Source organism: Rhamphochromis longiceps, linkage group LG4 (genome assembly GCF_057381845.1).
Source record: "Rhamphochromis longiceps isolate RC_006_pf linkage group LG4, R_longiceps_female_GT1.1, whole genome shotgun sequence".
NCBI classification, from domain to species: Eukaryota; Metazoa; Chordata; class Actinopteri; order Cichliformes; family Cichlidae; genus Rhamphochromis; species Rhamphochromis longiceps.
The window spans coordinates 30,074,357-30,090,214 of NC_140560.1; positions in this window are offsets into that span (position 1 = coordinate 30,074,357).

The window sequence follows — 15,858 nt, forward strand, 5'->3', positions numbered from 1 at the left end:
TGAACCTTCATGCTCAGAATCAGAAAAAAAGAAACACAATGGCTATAATCTATCATTTTTGAGTCTTGTGAACCTTACACTAGTTTATCTTCATTCATGTAATTTCAGAAAAAAACACTACTTACATCTGCAAGACAAAACATTCACACTAATCATCACTCATTCTTTAACCTAGAAATATAGCGTATTTGCTAATTATAGAGCACATAATGATTAGGTAAATAAATTGCTATCCAAAACCACAAAAAAAAAAACACATTTATTGAACAAAAAAAGACCAAAACATTTTTTAATCCAAGTTTTATTTATATCAGACAGCTCAGAAATGAATTTGTGCAGTTTATGGTTGCTTCAGTTCTTGTGACCATTTAGATTTGACAATCAAAGACTTTCTATTGCTAAATTGATGCCCCTAAAACTGCCTGATTGTCTTTTCCCAGTATCCGCAGTATGACTGTTGTTTTATGTGGATATACAGAAAATGAACAAAAATAACAGAAGATAAAAGCACCCAGAGGGGAATTCAGTTATAGCTGTCACATGGGTATGTGATATGTCCTCTAAACAAGACATCAGGATGCTGGCATTCCACAGTTAGACACTGTGCACACCAGCATATCACACACTATGCTGTTGACATCCTGTGTCAAAAGTTGAAGATAAAATCTCAGAATGCTTCAGTGAAATGTCTCATCACCATTGTTAAAGGCAGTAGCCTGTTAGATAATCACTAGATTAAAAGGGAGAGAAAGAAACAAGCATAACATCACAACATCCCTCATACCACATGCTTTTGTGATGTGTCAGAGACAGGGAAAATTGCTGCTATGGCACCAAAGGAAAAAAACAACAACTCATCATTCTCTGAGGAGCTCAAAGGACTTGCTGTGTGCTCTGTGATTACAGGCCATTGATGGCACAAATAAACTGTGTCAAACCATCAAAGCATCCTACTGATATCACTATTTAACTATTTGTTCTCCCCTTTTAGCTTGTCATGCAGAACCTGCAATTTTCCAACAGGAGTTTCGACTACCCCTTTGTTTTTTTGAAAATTAAACATCTCAATTTAAAATTACAGACAGATATTTGTACTGAAGCACTGCACAAGCAAAGAAGTGCGACTATTTAGTTGCTACTTTTGTTCTAAATGATTATGCATTATCACACTTCTTGGTTTATGATATAATCTATGTGACAACAACGGGGGAAGTAAACAACATCGTTAAAAAAAATCTCCGCTGGCTTTCATCCAGGCGTGTGAGATCACCCACTTTTTTCACCCACTGCTCCTTGCAGATTATTTCAAATTCTGAAATAATTTGCTTATCTCCTGTGTGCAAAATAATTGAGATGTATCCACAGAAACAGAGTAAGGTTCAAATCAGGGGAGCTTCAGGGCCACTGGAAAAGCTACAGCTTGCATTTCTTCCTGTAGTGAATTTGCTGATTATGAGGTGCATTTTGGATCACTGTCCTGCTGTTGAAGCCAGATTCCTTTCAGTTTCAATTTCTCTACCAACTGCATCGCACTCGGATACCAAATTTGCTGATATTTTGGTGTAATTTCGTCTGCCACAAGAAGCCGCACAACCCCAAAGCATAATATTTTCCTAACAGAACTTCAGCTCTCTAAAACCTTTTTTTTCCTAAAACAACTCCAGGAGTGACTTTTATCATGTGGGGTCAGATAAGGTTTCTTTGTGAAGACTCCAGTGTAGGCAATGTTTATGCATCAGCGCTGCAGTTTTCAATAGGACTCCAACACTCTGGTGTCCTGATGATTTTGGAGATGCATGATCACTATGTGTATGTGTAATTCACAAGAAGAAAGAGTTGGATGGGATATACTCACACAATGTACTTGTATGGGTGAAAGATTCAGCAGAGCAATGAGCAATGTATCCACCACTCAGCAATGCCAGTGCAGTGTAGAAGCTCCGGTGAATGAGACGATTTGAAACCTGTACTGCAGGAGCTACAAGATATGACAGACCAGTGGAGCTCAAAGGTACAGAAAAATAAGAATCCACAGGATCAACTTATTTTTAGGACTTGTTGGCTATAAAAAAAATTATATATTAAAAAACAGCTACAGTTAACTGTTATTTTTTAGTGACAGTGAAAATTATATGGGTAATTGCTTTGTTTTAATTTTGGAGCTTTCTCCTGTTATGAGGGCACCAGTTCAATTCTTTATCAAGCTTGTTAATTGCTTCAAAAGCTAAAACTTAAAGGCAAGTCTGACTTATCATACAAGCCCCAACATGTTCATTTAGGTCTAATGAATTAATGAAGTGCTGAGACTGAGACAAGTAGAGCGGCTTCCTAACTGTTTACATGTCACAAGGACTGTTTCCTTTCTTTTTTGCGCTTGTAATCCAAAGTAAAACTGCGCTTGACATCATCAATTCCTGAACAACTCTAGATGGTGAAGACTGCACGTGATAAAAATGACACCAGTGGTCTTCCCCAAGAAAAGAGCATTAGAGCTACTGTGAATGCCTTTTTGTCACATGAAATTTGCCTCCCAACTCCCCTGTGGCAAAACCCCAGGCTGCCCTGTGGCTGCTCTGGAATTCTGTTCGGCACGTTCCCTATCCCCATTCACCACTTAGCATCTACATGTGCCTTGTAGCATCTCAGAAGAGATGCTTCCTCACCTCTCCTCTCCACTTACTTCTCTTTCCTCTCCCCACCCTAACCATACTCTCTGTACTCACTTTACCAGCTTGTTCACTTACCACCCTCTCTCCGCAGCCTCCCTGCTATGGTGTGACATTTGCCTTTTAGACAACGGCAGAGCGACACTTATCCAAACTCTGACCTTTCCCCCCCTCTTCCTCTCTGGCATCACTAATAGGTTTGCTGCCAATTAAGCGAGAATGCATTTTAGACACCAGAAAAAAAATAGCATATCTGTTGTTTGAGCTTAAGTCGGCCCATATAGATTCAATTACCCTTATTTATCTTAACACTATACCTTATTATTACCTTATTTAATTCAGGTAACTCCTGCAGCTGCTGTAAAGGTTAATGAATGCTCACTGAATGCCACATGCCATGGGCCACTTTTGGGTATTATGCATTCAGCTTATTCAGTTGTTGGCCCACTGATGATCTACTGTACATTTTCTGTCCAGCGCTTCTAGAAATATCCTCCTGAGACAGTTTAAATGTCTCGTTATATCCAGCCTCTATGTGAAGGACAAGAACTTAAACTTAAAAACCCTCGGTGTGTTATTTTTATGCTATAATATGGAGATAACTTTACCACCAGAGGAGTTAAGCAACAGTTAAAATCAAGCCAACTGCTGTGACACAACATGTATCTAATAATTTATGTCATAGAAAGGCTCAAAAGTAAATGTTTGCCAAGACAAGGCTTACCTGATACGTCAAAGCAAGAGCCATCCAACAATCACCTTGTCAAAGCTGTGATCTCCTTTTCTTTCCTTCTAGAAGCAGCAGTGGCAGCAGCAGCAGGGTGCTAGTGACACATATGGCCAATTATAGGTGGAAGTGGAGAAGATGATGTGAGCTGAAAGCTTGTTCACACGTGGCGGGTGTCCAGACGGCCAGGGGCTGCATGGTAGAGGGCCGTGGGAGAGGAAAAACTCATCAATAGCTTTCTCCTCTCCTCTCCTCTCCTCTCCTCTCCTCTCCTCTCCTCTCCTCTCCTCTCCTCTCCTCTCCTCTCCTCTCCTCTCCTCTCCTCTCCTCTCCAGCTGCATATCTATGGCAAATCAAAGACTACTTTTTACCTGATCAATACTGCCCCTTAACTTCCCTTTATTACTCCGCAGCTAGAATAAGGGTTAGAGAGAGAAATGCAATAATCAGTTCATAAATCATGCAGTAAAAAATGTCAGGGGGGTAATTGTGGTTTTCTAACACCTTTTAAAGGAAGGCAGATTTTATTAGTGGGTTAACACTGCCACACGACCCTCATTCCTTATCATTATAGGCTCATAGAGGCATCAACAAATTGTAAATGTTACAATACCTCTTAGCAGACCCTGGCCTAATTTCTAAAATACATCTGCTGAACATGCAGATACACAAGCAAAGTGAGTGGCACTAAACATGATTTACTCCTACATGAAAACCTTGTCCGTTTGTACAATAAGACAGGTGTTTCATGGTCAAATTCGCAGTCTGGGCTTTAAAATAAATTCTTAATCATTAATTTGTTTAGGTATTACTTTCGTCACTGTTGGTTTCCCAAAAAACAATAGAAGGTTTCCTTTGTTTGTATAAATACAAAGCACAAATAAGTGGAATGATTGCCTGATTAAGGTGCAACAGAGTATTGTTTTCTATAAGGCTTTCTCTCTTCTCTCCCCAATGGATTTCAACTGGCCAATAATTTCCCACCATATACGCGAGTTATAGTGTTTTTGTCACATCTTTTAGTGATTAAATGGATCGATTTCTGTTCTCTGTGGGTGATTAATCCCACGGGGTTAGAGAGATTACAGAGAAGGAGTAACAGAGAAGCCTTCTTAATGGATTCACGCAGAGAGCCTTCCATTCGTAAGGCTAATGATATTGGATTACAGGACCAAGGCTTCAGAGAGCAGAGGGAATACTTACAAGACTTAAAAAGCTAGAAAGAAAGAAAATAGATTTTACAATAAGAAAAATCTAGGGGCGAGGACTCAGATGCAAAGCATGACCTTGAACCATGTGCTGCCTGACAGGCCTTTCCCGCTGTTTTTCTGAGTGGGACAGAACAACTCAGCACCTGCATGGCTAGTGGGGATTTATGTATTGGCTCTTATCTCATGTGATCTAGCAGTCTTGCAGTGAAGTCTCACATATGATTGATCATAGTCATTATTAATCAGTGGGATGGGTAAGCAGTGCAAGGGCTCTTTGCAATGAGCCGCTACTACAGTCATTAGGCTGTCGCACATAGACCAGCTGTTTTAAACTGAAGAGTGCTAGAGTATACCAGGTCATCTTAAGGCAGTAAGGGTCCTTAACTGTGGGTAAAACTGGGCGGAGCTTAAGGACACAGTCATATGTCTCCTCCACAGATTGACATGGAAGTAAGAAAGCTGTACCCTTGTGGTCCAGAGCACTGGAAAGCCTAGCTATGTGTCATCACTGACAGCTTGAAACCTCCTCTAAAGCTCTGTCAGAATCCAGCTGTAAACTGTGCCTGCCTAAGCTACAGTCCAGAAAAGGGGGTTAAAATGGGGAGCAGGAGGTGAACAGACTAAAGGGAAAGGTGGGGAAAGGAAAGCGTATCTCTGAGTTTTAAAGCACATTTATTAACCACGAGGGGAAACAGTGGTCCCAATCACAGCTGGAGGTCACCCATGTTACTGGGATGGAATAAGAGTCGAAGCAGGCTGCAGCCGGTTACTCCAGGTCACTGCACAAGCAATCGCCCAATTTCATGTGGAGTGTATAGACTAAATGCCTACAGAGTGTAACAAATTACAAAACACTGTTTAATCTTCCACTGGGCTCTCAATGGATATTCAAGCCTGATGAAATGGCCTACGCGTGTGTGTCCATCAATGGTGTTTAGAGAATTTTCATAATGATTTTCCACTTGCTTTGACCATACTGTGTCACTGAACAAAAGCTATTTCCAGATCTGGGTAGGTGCCAGTCCAAACTAAAGAATAAAGGGAAGCGAGGTGGCTTTTGTTTGCAACAACAACTCCAGTCTTTTAATTTGATGTCTAGACATATCATAGAACAAATGTATTTAGAAAGACTGGTGCATGTTTTGAATTAGTCATTCCACTGAACTCTCAAATGAGTAGTGACAGTTCATGAAGGAGCAACAAAGAAGCAAGCATGGCCCCAAGGTACTGTGTGTCATCCCAGAGCAAAGGGCAGTTGCTGTCAGGAAATTGTGAACCAACTAAAAAAACAAGCAAGTGACCGCGTGCCCCAAGCAGGAAGTTATGTACTGTCCCCAACCCACCCTGTCTACTCCACTCTGGCCAGGATATCCCCAACATAAGTGAGTGACATCACTGTGTCCCCACACACATACAGTATACAATTGTCTACCAAACTGAAGTAGTGCAAAAGTATGAATTTTTGTTTTCCGCGTCCTTGTTTCTCAGATACTAAAATTATTCCCCTTTTGAAAAACACAAAGCATTGACACGACTATAACTTTCACATCATCTTAGCTTGAGTCTAACGGCTACAGGGAACAGCAGCAATTACTAATAAATAAAAAAAACAGAATCTGTTGGAAATTGAGATGCATTGACTGTAGGAGCTGAGCAAGGGAGTATTATTGTAGCGGAAACATTCGCAAATGTGTCTGGAGAGTTGTGTATCGACTTCAGTCAGCTGCAAGTTGAAACTCTGTCAGCTTATCTTGTAAATTTACACAATGCGATCAGGATCACCGCCCGAAAAGACAATTCCCTAAACACGAAGGATGCCACCACCAAGCATTAAACAACAACTATGCAAGCCTATTATGACCATCTACACCCACCCCCACGAAAATAGGGGCAAGTTTGAGACTACCAAATCCCTCAAATCTTTTCAGAAAAGTGAAACCAAATATTCATACTAAGAAACTGTTATTAGGGTTTCAAAAACTACAATTTTATGGTTATTTTGTTGCTCATAGCTCCGTTAACTAACTGGTAAAACAGTTTTTAAATCTAAAGTAATTCTGTTGGACCTTAAAGGGAAAAAAAAAACAGTATTACTGCAAAATCACACAAACACACAGCAAAAGAAACATTTTCTCTTAAGTAATCAGAAAAAAAACATCTTGAAATCTCTGAAGTACTAGCACTTAAAAAGCACATTTATAGAAGCTTTTATGACTCACATGACTCACAAATCTGGGTGAGCTGTGCTTGTGTGCTAACCCAGGGTGATTTTTTGGAATCCAGTCCAAGGTTAGGTTTATGTCACATACTTCTGACGTCAGGCAGTTATGGGGGCTAATTATGGACCAGCACAGGGGGATTTCTGCCTCCAGTGATAGCTGCTCACGTGGTGGGGTTAGTCGTGCTGCTGACTCTTTCAAAAACTGTCTGTCTGAGTGACGCGCTCATATACAGTATATATATATATATATATATATATATATATATATATATACACACACACCACACACAAAATGAATGTAGCCTATATTTTTTTGCAGTGCAGAAAGTCTCCAGGTAGAGAGGCAAGTTTTCCCTCAGTGCAGAAGCCATTAGTCAGAATGGAGGTGATTTATGAGTTGTCTCCTTGCAGAATTTAAATTAACTGCCGTGCTGTACAGAGGTAGGATCGAGGTTACTACTGCTTTTTGGGTTGCTCCCCTTTGCACTCCACCTCTCAATCTCTCTCTCTCTCTGTCTTTTCTCTCCCACTCTGTCTTGTTTCCCTCTTTCTCGTGGGGGAAATTTGTACTGCTTTTTGGATTCAGGTGGTCAGTTCACTCATGGACTTTGAAAAATTTCACAGGAAAAGATGCTCAGTCCGATGAAAACATTTTCTTTTCTTCCAGTAAGCAGATTCATAACAAGGAAATCTACAAGGTCAAGGGCAGCACTTACTGCTGAGAAGGTGCTGGACGTGGGTACTCCTTTAATTTACCCAGAGTAAACGCCATTCAAAACGCAGTATATGTAAATACCCTGTATATGTGTTTCCCACACTAATTTATGAATAATTAATAATAGATTTGGTTGAAATGTGGAGCTACAGCATTACTAATCATGGATTTCTAATTATTTTAAGATGCATTGCTGCGACATTCTTTTTAATTATTTTCTTATTCATAACATTTTATAGTACCATTTATTGCCTGATGGCAATAAGATATATAACTGAGCTGGCTGACATAAAAGCTTAAAGGACAGAGTCCTCATCAGAGCTCATCAGAAACTTTCACCGTGACACATGTAATTCATTTAGACTTCATACACTTAAATGCATATTTGTTGCACAATACTTAATGCTGTGTGGCTAGTCTATGCCCTGAGACAGCGGCTTCAGGGTGGCTCAAATAGCTAGCTGGAGTCAGAGGTTCAAGGTTAAGGGCTCATGGGTAAGGGTAGAGGCAAGAAGGTACATAGTGGGGAGGGGAATAAGGAGTGAGGATGACTCCATGTGACATCCCACTGTAAGAAAATCATATAGTTTTATACAAAATATAAGCGCTGTGTATGTGAAGTCACAGATATATTACTTTTAGTTTATTTTCTACATAAATCATATGCTTTCCTGTACAGTATTAGTCCCTTTTTTGCTGATGAAGAGATGCTCTACCAGCAGCTTTATTGCTTCTACCATCAAAGCACACACATAGTGTGCCTACACACATCTCTCGATTTTCTCCTGCAGGCTCAGTGGGTTTGCAGTGAAATATGGGGTGATTTCATTATGCATCTGTTTCCCATATAGAGCCTTGACCTTTAGTGTACTTTTGCAGAATTATTGTAGTTGTGCTAAAAGAGGGATGCCGTTATTGTGTTATAATTCCGTTGTTTTAATAATAATATTACAAGGTGATGCATTTATCATAATGTTTAATTTATAGTTGTTTCGGGTTTGCACTGTTTTACTTTAGTTAGGAACAGAGGCATTAAAGAGGGGGGGAGAAAAACTGTGAACATGAAAATACACCACTCCATGGAAATCTCCAAAAACTGGCTTCTATAGAGCTGTGTCATTTATGAAGTTACCATAAATACTGGAGGGAGTGAGGAATAGCTTCCGATGCCAAATACAAAACCCATCTGCCAGCTCCTCAAACCTCTCTAATTAAGATGTTGTGCCTTCTGCTTAATCTAGGGTTTTATGTGCAAAACTTCCTTGGTCAAGAAGTTGTCCAGCAGATAGCCTCTTGTTAAACTCTGCATATTGTTTTTGTAGTCATTAAACAAATCAAGCACTGTGTACCAGAAATGCAGGCTTACATTACACCGCAGGGGAAAACTCATTCAGAAGTGCAGACATGTCACTTTGTGATTTCTGGTTTCAAAAAGACTACAAAAATAGGACTTAGCAAACCACTGGGCAGCATCTTGATGGAAACATTCATCTTTTATATAGTCTCTATTTGCAATCATGCGAGTGTGAGGGTTACTGCTAAATTTCCTCTTGAGAGCTGTGTTTAATCACTGCAAAATGGAAACTACAAGCTGGTAAATGGTCAGTAAATTCTCCTGTCTTGTGGGACTTACTGCTTGTTACTCGACAAATACTACATATATTTCTGCACAGTAAATACCAAAGACGTGACATATGATCTTTGATGGATAGAAAGAAAAAAGCAAAGTAACTGTGACACTTCCAGACATTTCTTCCTGTTAAAAGGGAGTTTTTCCTTCCCATCGTCACCAAAGCGTTTGCTCATAGGGGTTCATATGATTGTTGATGTTTTCTGTGTATTATTTTCTTTAGCTCTTGTGTCAGGCAACTGTTGTTGTGATTGGGTGCTATGTAAATAAAATTGAATTCAATTCAACAGGTAATGTAAAATGAACACATGACAACAATAAATTAGTGAGGTTTAGCGTTGAAGAAGAGCAGACTTTGTTACCTTTGGACAGAATGAGGGAAGCTTTTCCCCACTGTTAGTGGTGCTAAAGCTTTGTAGATACTGCACAGAGATTAAAATGCTAATAATCATCTCGCTTAATGATTAGAAGCAAAGTAAGCGTGAGAATCTATGCCTCAAAATGTCACACTATTCATTTAACCTTAAACAATCTTACTGTTGCAATCATAGTTTCAGAAACAACAGTTTTGGTGCTGCATTAACCAACTGTAAACATTTAATACCTCTTAAGATATCACTTGTTCACTCTTGCATACACCTGCTAAATCACAAGATAACAAATGCAGAGAACACAGGAAATTTGCTACTTTAACGCTTCTAACGCTCTTTTTTTCTCTTGTTATCTCACCTGTGGGGAAGTTGTCTATTTCACACAAAGCCTCATACTCTTCCCTCGCAACAGAATATTCCTCTGTGAGTTTCTGCCCAAGCTTTGCCATGCTGGGAGCGAAACTAGACCACAGAGAGTCTTTGCTGGACTCCAGCTGAGATTTTGACAGACTCTTGTCTTCAATGGGTAGATGAAGGAAGCCACCCCGGGATATCCCCTGGGTTGGGCAAGAAGAAGGAAAACAATCAGAGAGAGAAAGTAACACAAAACAATCATCACATGTCTACGTTAAATCTAAAAAGCACTCAAACAACACTCAGGACACAATTTCTACTGTCTAAATCCTTCAACCAAAAGAAGAATGTAGCTAGCGATGATTGCAGCTGCGGTTAGAGTGGACACCATTAATAATTTCATGCTGTCAGTTGCTTTAACCCAGATGAATGCTTCTTTTCTTCACAGTGATACAGGGCGCGGTTCTCTAAGGGAAAACAGTTTGTACATTACTGCTGCTCACCACGAGGTTTATGGACTGTTTTGAGTCACCAGGTCATGAACTCTGGAAATTGTTTTTTTTTTTAATGCTCGGAAAAAGTAATTATTACCACTAGTGAATCAATAGTAATTCATTTAACAACTAATTGCTGCCACTCTACTTAGCTTAGTTTTAAGTATAAGTGTAATTTTCCAAAGAGAATTCTGACCTTTTCTTGCAAAGCACAGTTCAAATCAGATGCAAGTGGAGGAGGAAAGCAAAGAGCGATGTGAGGTGTTTAGCGAGAGGATGACTTTTCAGTTCATGCTGTGAGTGACACTGCAGTCCTGGATGAGGTGGAAAGGTCACCTCATCATTTGGGAGCCTTGAGGGAGAGGAGTCAAGGCAGACAACAAGCTTGCAGCATGCAGGGCAGACTGAGAGGATGCACAAATGAATCTCTCTCACACACACAGTTACCAATCAAATTCATTATGAGATTTTGATTTTGATCATAGGAAGTAGCAAGTTTGTAAAAAAGCTTATAGTTAGAGCTGAATGAATGACCCTAAACCATCCCTTAGTTGTATTGGTGCTATATAAATGAAACTTGCCTGAAGCTTTGCTGTTCAGTCAAGTAAAAAAGAGAAAATAGACAATATATAAGCAGGCTAAAAATCAACCCACAGTTATGGATGACAAAATTCAGCCTGAATGTCTAAATTGTACAGTATTCTACTCTTGGATGGTGATGTGTGTCAGTGTAATCAGCTAGTAAATATTTCATAATCTTGCTTTCAGAGCATGCAACAATAATCAGCCCACTGCACTGAAAAGCGCATACAAAAAGGCTGATTTAACTATACGTGTGACATAACATGCAAAGTGGTTACAACATGTCATAATCACTTCTGTGTCAGGATTTATCGTGCAAACAAGAGCCCCCAACATGAAGGAACACCAGACTGACTCGCCAATTAGTGGATGAGCTCTAGTCTGCAAAGTCAGTTATTATGTCTTGTAAAAATGCAATGCTGTCACATGGTTTAGTAAACAGGGCAGATATCGGGCTTGTGAGGACTGTAGCTGCTGTAGTGAGGAGGAGCACATGGCCCGAGGGTATTTGTGTGTGTGTTGCTCTTTTCCTCTGGAGTCATGTCCTTCACTGTTTCTGCATTCACCTGGATATTCTGTGCATTCTAGTGTGCGTCAGCAAGAAATCACAGAAGCAGAGAAAGCTTAAAGCAAATACATATTAATTTTGTCAGCACATATATAAAATAACTCCTCCCTGACTGAAAGATTGCCCTCTTTCTCCCGTCTCTCTCTCTCTGTCATAAACAAAACTGTATGCACACACAAACACACACACACTTATTCCAGGCATTTTGCAGAAGCTATGTCCCCACCCTAAAATCAGCCTTTTTTCTTTCCCATTTTCCTTCAAATGCACAAATGCACCATTTCCCCCTCACTTACTGCCTTCAATTTTGACTTCCTCTGCCTTGCCTATGTTTTGAAGCTCACACCCCCTCCCCATCTCCAAACCACCTCAGTGGGTGCCAAGCAGTCACAGCAGTGGCTTGATCCTGGCACTTATGAAAGGAGCTCTTTGATAAGCCTCGGCCAGGAGCAACACAAGGGAAGCAATCAGAGACACAAACTCAACTAGAGATGAGACATCTACTGTGTTTGCTTGTGTGTTTGTGATGTTGTTTTGTTTCTTTGACCTGTTAAACTTCACTCTTAAAAAAATCCATGAAAGTCTTTTTTTTATTTTTTTTTTATTCTTCCATGTTTTGTGGTTTTCCCTTGTGCACTTCTGAAACTCTTGGAAACACATTTGTTCTTCCTCCCCATCTCTTTGTAACCAGGGAGAACAACAAAGTGATTAAAAGCTTTTGAGGTGTGTTTGGATGTGGCTGATGTCTGGACGCAGTGCTACTGAGGTTCTGGTTTCCTGTTCTTGCCATGTCCTCGCATCTGCTCACGTTTCAAATTTCAAAAGCTTTTGCTCTCATCACAGTTCGATCAGTAGTACAGTACAAAACCTGTTTGTGCTTCCTTTTAACAACACTTAACGGTGCAACCCCATCCCAAAAAACCCCCAAAAGCATGCTGTACATTTAAAGGATAACCCCTTTGTCTTTCAGAGTAACATAGCAGGGTTACACAAAAATGCATTCATATTTTTCTGCATTTTTATTTATTGCATTTGTTTCTATTACATGTATATTTGTTATACTTAAACATGTCTTCACCATTCTTTGATATATTTTGCGCTCTGACATTTACTCCAATAACGCAACCATCCATTTTTCTTCAACTCATCTAATTCAGGGTTGCACAAGAAGACTGGAGCCTATCCTTGCTATCATGGGGCAAAGGGTGGAGTTTGTACCATGGACAGGTTGCCAGGCTACTGCAGGGCTAACCCAGACCAATAGACAACCACTCATTTTCACACTTCTACTACCAGTGTAGAATATCCAGTCCTAACCTAACAAGCATGTCTTTGGACTGAGCAAAGAACCAGAAATACCCAAGAGAACAAGTAAACTCCACAAAGACAAGCCCCAGCTGGCTGGTGGATTCAAACCCAGCACTATATTGCTGTTCAGTGACAGTGCTAACCACTCCCTCCAATAAACCAGGTCAAAAAAAATACTTGGATTATCTTGTGAGCAAGTGAGAATGTAGATTAATAAATCTAGTTATTGAAAAACTCAAAGGCAACATTAACATTACTATTTTGGTTCACTTTCCCTGAATTTTTAATATCTAGAAAAAGATAGAAAAAAATGTTTCTTTTTTTGCATGCAGACTGGAGTCAAATTCCTTATTTGTGTGCACACACTTGGCCAAATAAAGATGATTCTGATTCTGATGTTTATTGGTTAATTGGTAAATAACCTAATCTAGCTCTTAACCTCCTGCTCCACTCTCTTTCCACTTTTGGGATTCAGGAGTTGCTGCTGTTGATATCCTGCCAGATGTGGGAGTTGAAGATCTTCAGTTCCAGGCTTTGCAGATTCACCCAGTACACCATCATTACACACTTGGGTGCACCAAGCCTGCCTGGCATTTTCTTCGGCATCAAAGTCATCTGACGGCTCAGCTCCTTTCTTCAACAAACTTTCCAGGACATACAGCCACAGACCTTATTGGACAAATACAAATTTAATCGCCCTGCAGCCTAGGGGGCCATGTTGCCAAGCGCATTTATAAATATCTTTATACTCAAACATAACAAAATACCACTCAGGTTCAGATCAGGAAGGCAGTCCCTCCAGGTTTCATTGTCTTTGCCCATGTGAACATTAATGTCACCCAGTAGTCCCCACAAAGACCCCAACCAAGGATTCCAAGTTAGCCAGGTAGTGAAGCACTGATTAACATCCAAGTGTAAACAACAACTAACCTCGTCAGTGGTGATGACACAAATCCTACCTCTAAACTCTAACCTCAAAGTGATGTGAAAAGTCAATTTTGGAAAAACAATTTGACATTTTAGATGCATTTCAGTTCATAGACTTTACAGACTATGGAGAACAAATTAGTAAAAAAGACAAAAATTATATATTCTGACACCATAGGATTATGGTCACGACCAATAATGACTTAGAAATCACAGGGTTAAACAACTAATAACTATGAAATTAAAAAAAAAAGAAGAAATTCAGTTGACTTATCTCTCTGTCGTACTGCTATTCAGGTCTCAAAGCATGATGTCAGCAACATTCAATTGAATTTCACCTCTAATTACACCTACAGATGATCTCTTTATATGCAATCATGCAAAACAAACCAGCTCCACTGACAGATATTTCAGCTGTTACAGCAGGTAGTGCCCGCCTATGTTGTACCTCTTGCTCCCATCGCTACTGGTTGGCTCTCTGTCTTTCTCATCTCTCTTTCATCACTATAGCATTCTGTTTGTCCTCTCTAGTGTGCATTGATCTCTGTGGTGCAGAGCTTTAGAGATTTGGGGCACAGTGATCTGACTGTCACTTACAGCCGGCAGGTGTGAAGAACAAACAATGACCCCTTAAGCAAACCCCAAAACCAATTTAGGCCCTGTCATATAGGCAAACTCCATGTCTGTTATGAGGAATAGAACAAAACAGCCAAATATGCATTGCAGGTGCACCTGGTGTGCCAGTTATTTGGATATGTCTCACGCTTTCTGCTCTGTGATAAATTAGACAACCAACTGGTGATGCCATAAGTTTGTGCCTGAAGTTTAATGATGATGAAGAGTCAGAAATACAGCAAAATAACTGGTGATATGTCAAGTGTAGTGATGACAAATAGTCAGGCATCCTGCTCATTGATCCATCTCAATCCGTCACAAGAGCGCAGTCCAGCTCAGGAACAAACTGTCCTATCAAAGCCAGAAATAGGCAACGCTGAGAAAGCCAAGAGTCTGGAAATATTTTCCAACCAATGACCACATGGGCTGATTTCACTAATTAACACAAGTTTAAACAGATTAGTGGAATCTATCTATAAAAACACCTGGTGTACTAAAAAAAACTTGACCTTAACCAAATATGTGTGCATATGCCACGGCAAAAATAATCTAAAAATGGGAACGCTGGATTACTGCAACTTTAAAGCATACTGTGCCATTTTATCAATGAGACCTATAATAGTAACATGTTTTCAATTCAGTCAACTTGATCTGGATCTGAACTTTAAATGCATTTTGTTACTCTATTAGCTGCATTGGCTTAAATACATAAAAGATACATTTAGATATAAAGGGATAAGCCCACCCCTGCTGTTTTTACGCTTGCTTCTGTAAAATCCTATGAATCCTATTTTTCATAGCTTTCCATTTGCATGAACAGACTTGCCAGATTTTCTCCATCCATCACATATTAGTTCTTTTTGTGTTCTGATTTAAAGTTGACCAAAAACAAGCAAAACAAAATTGCTGCAACCCAAACACACATTTCATGATGACTACGTTTGCCATCTACCAACTTTGTCATTTGCTTTCTTACTTTACCATTCATCACACCAAGGGATGAAAATGTCAAACAAATGACATCACTGCTGCATATGGATTTTTTTTCCTCCCAACAAGGACCCTTAATTTGATAAAAACCATGAAATCGATACCTAAAAAAAGACACAAATAAGAAATGGTGTCAGCACATTCAGGTGGAGAAACAGTCTTATTGACACAGGGGGAAGGGGAGTAGAAAAAAATATATCAGCAGAGGAGCATCAATGCCGGCTGCCCCGAAGAGTGGGGTAGACATGTGATGTTCCACTGAGATCATTAAAAAAAAAACCACACTCAAACCTTTAAGAACAGGTTACATGTGTGGTTGTATAGTCATTCTGTTGGCTCACTGGTCTGTTCTTGGCATTAACTTTTATAATTAGCACCTTTTTTTTCCTGAGAAGCTGCTAGCATTTCCTGGCATGGAAGACTTAAATGTTGTCTTGTGTCTGCACATATATGCATGAATCTTTAGAACCCACCTCCAG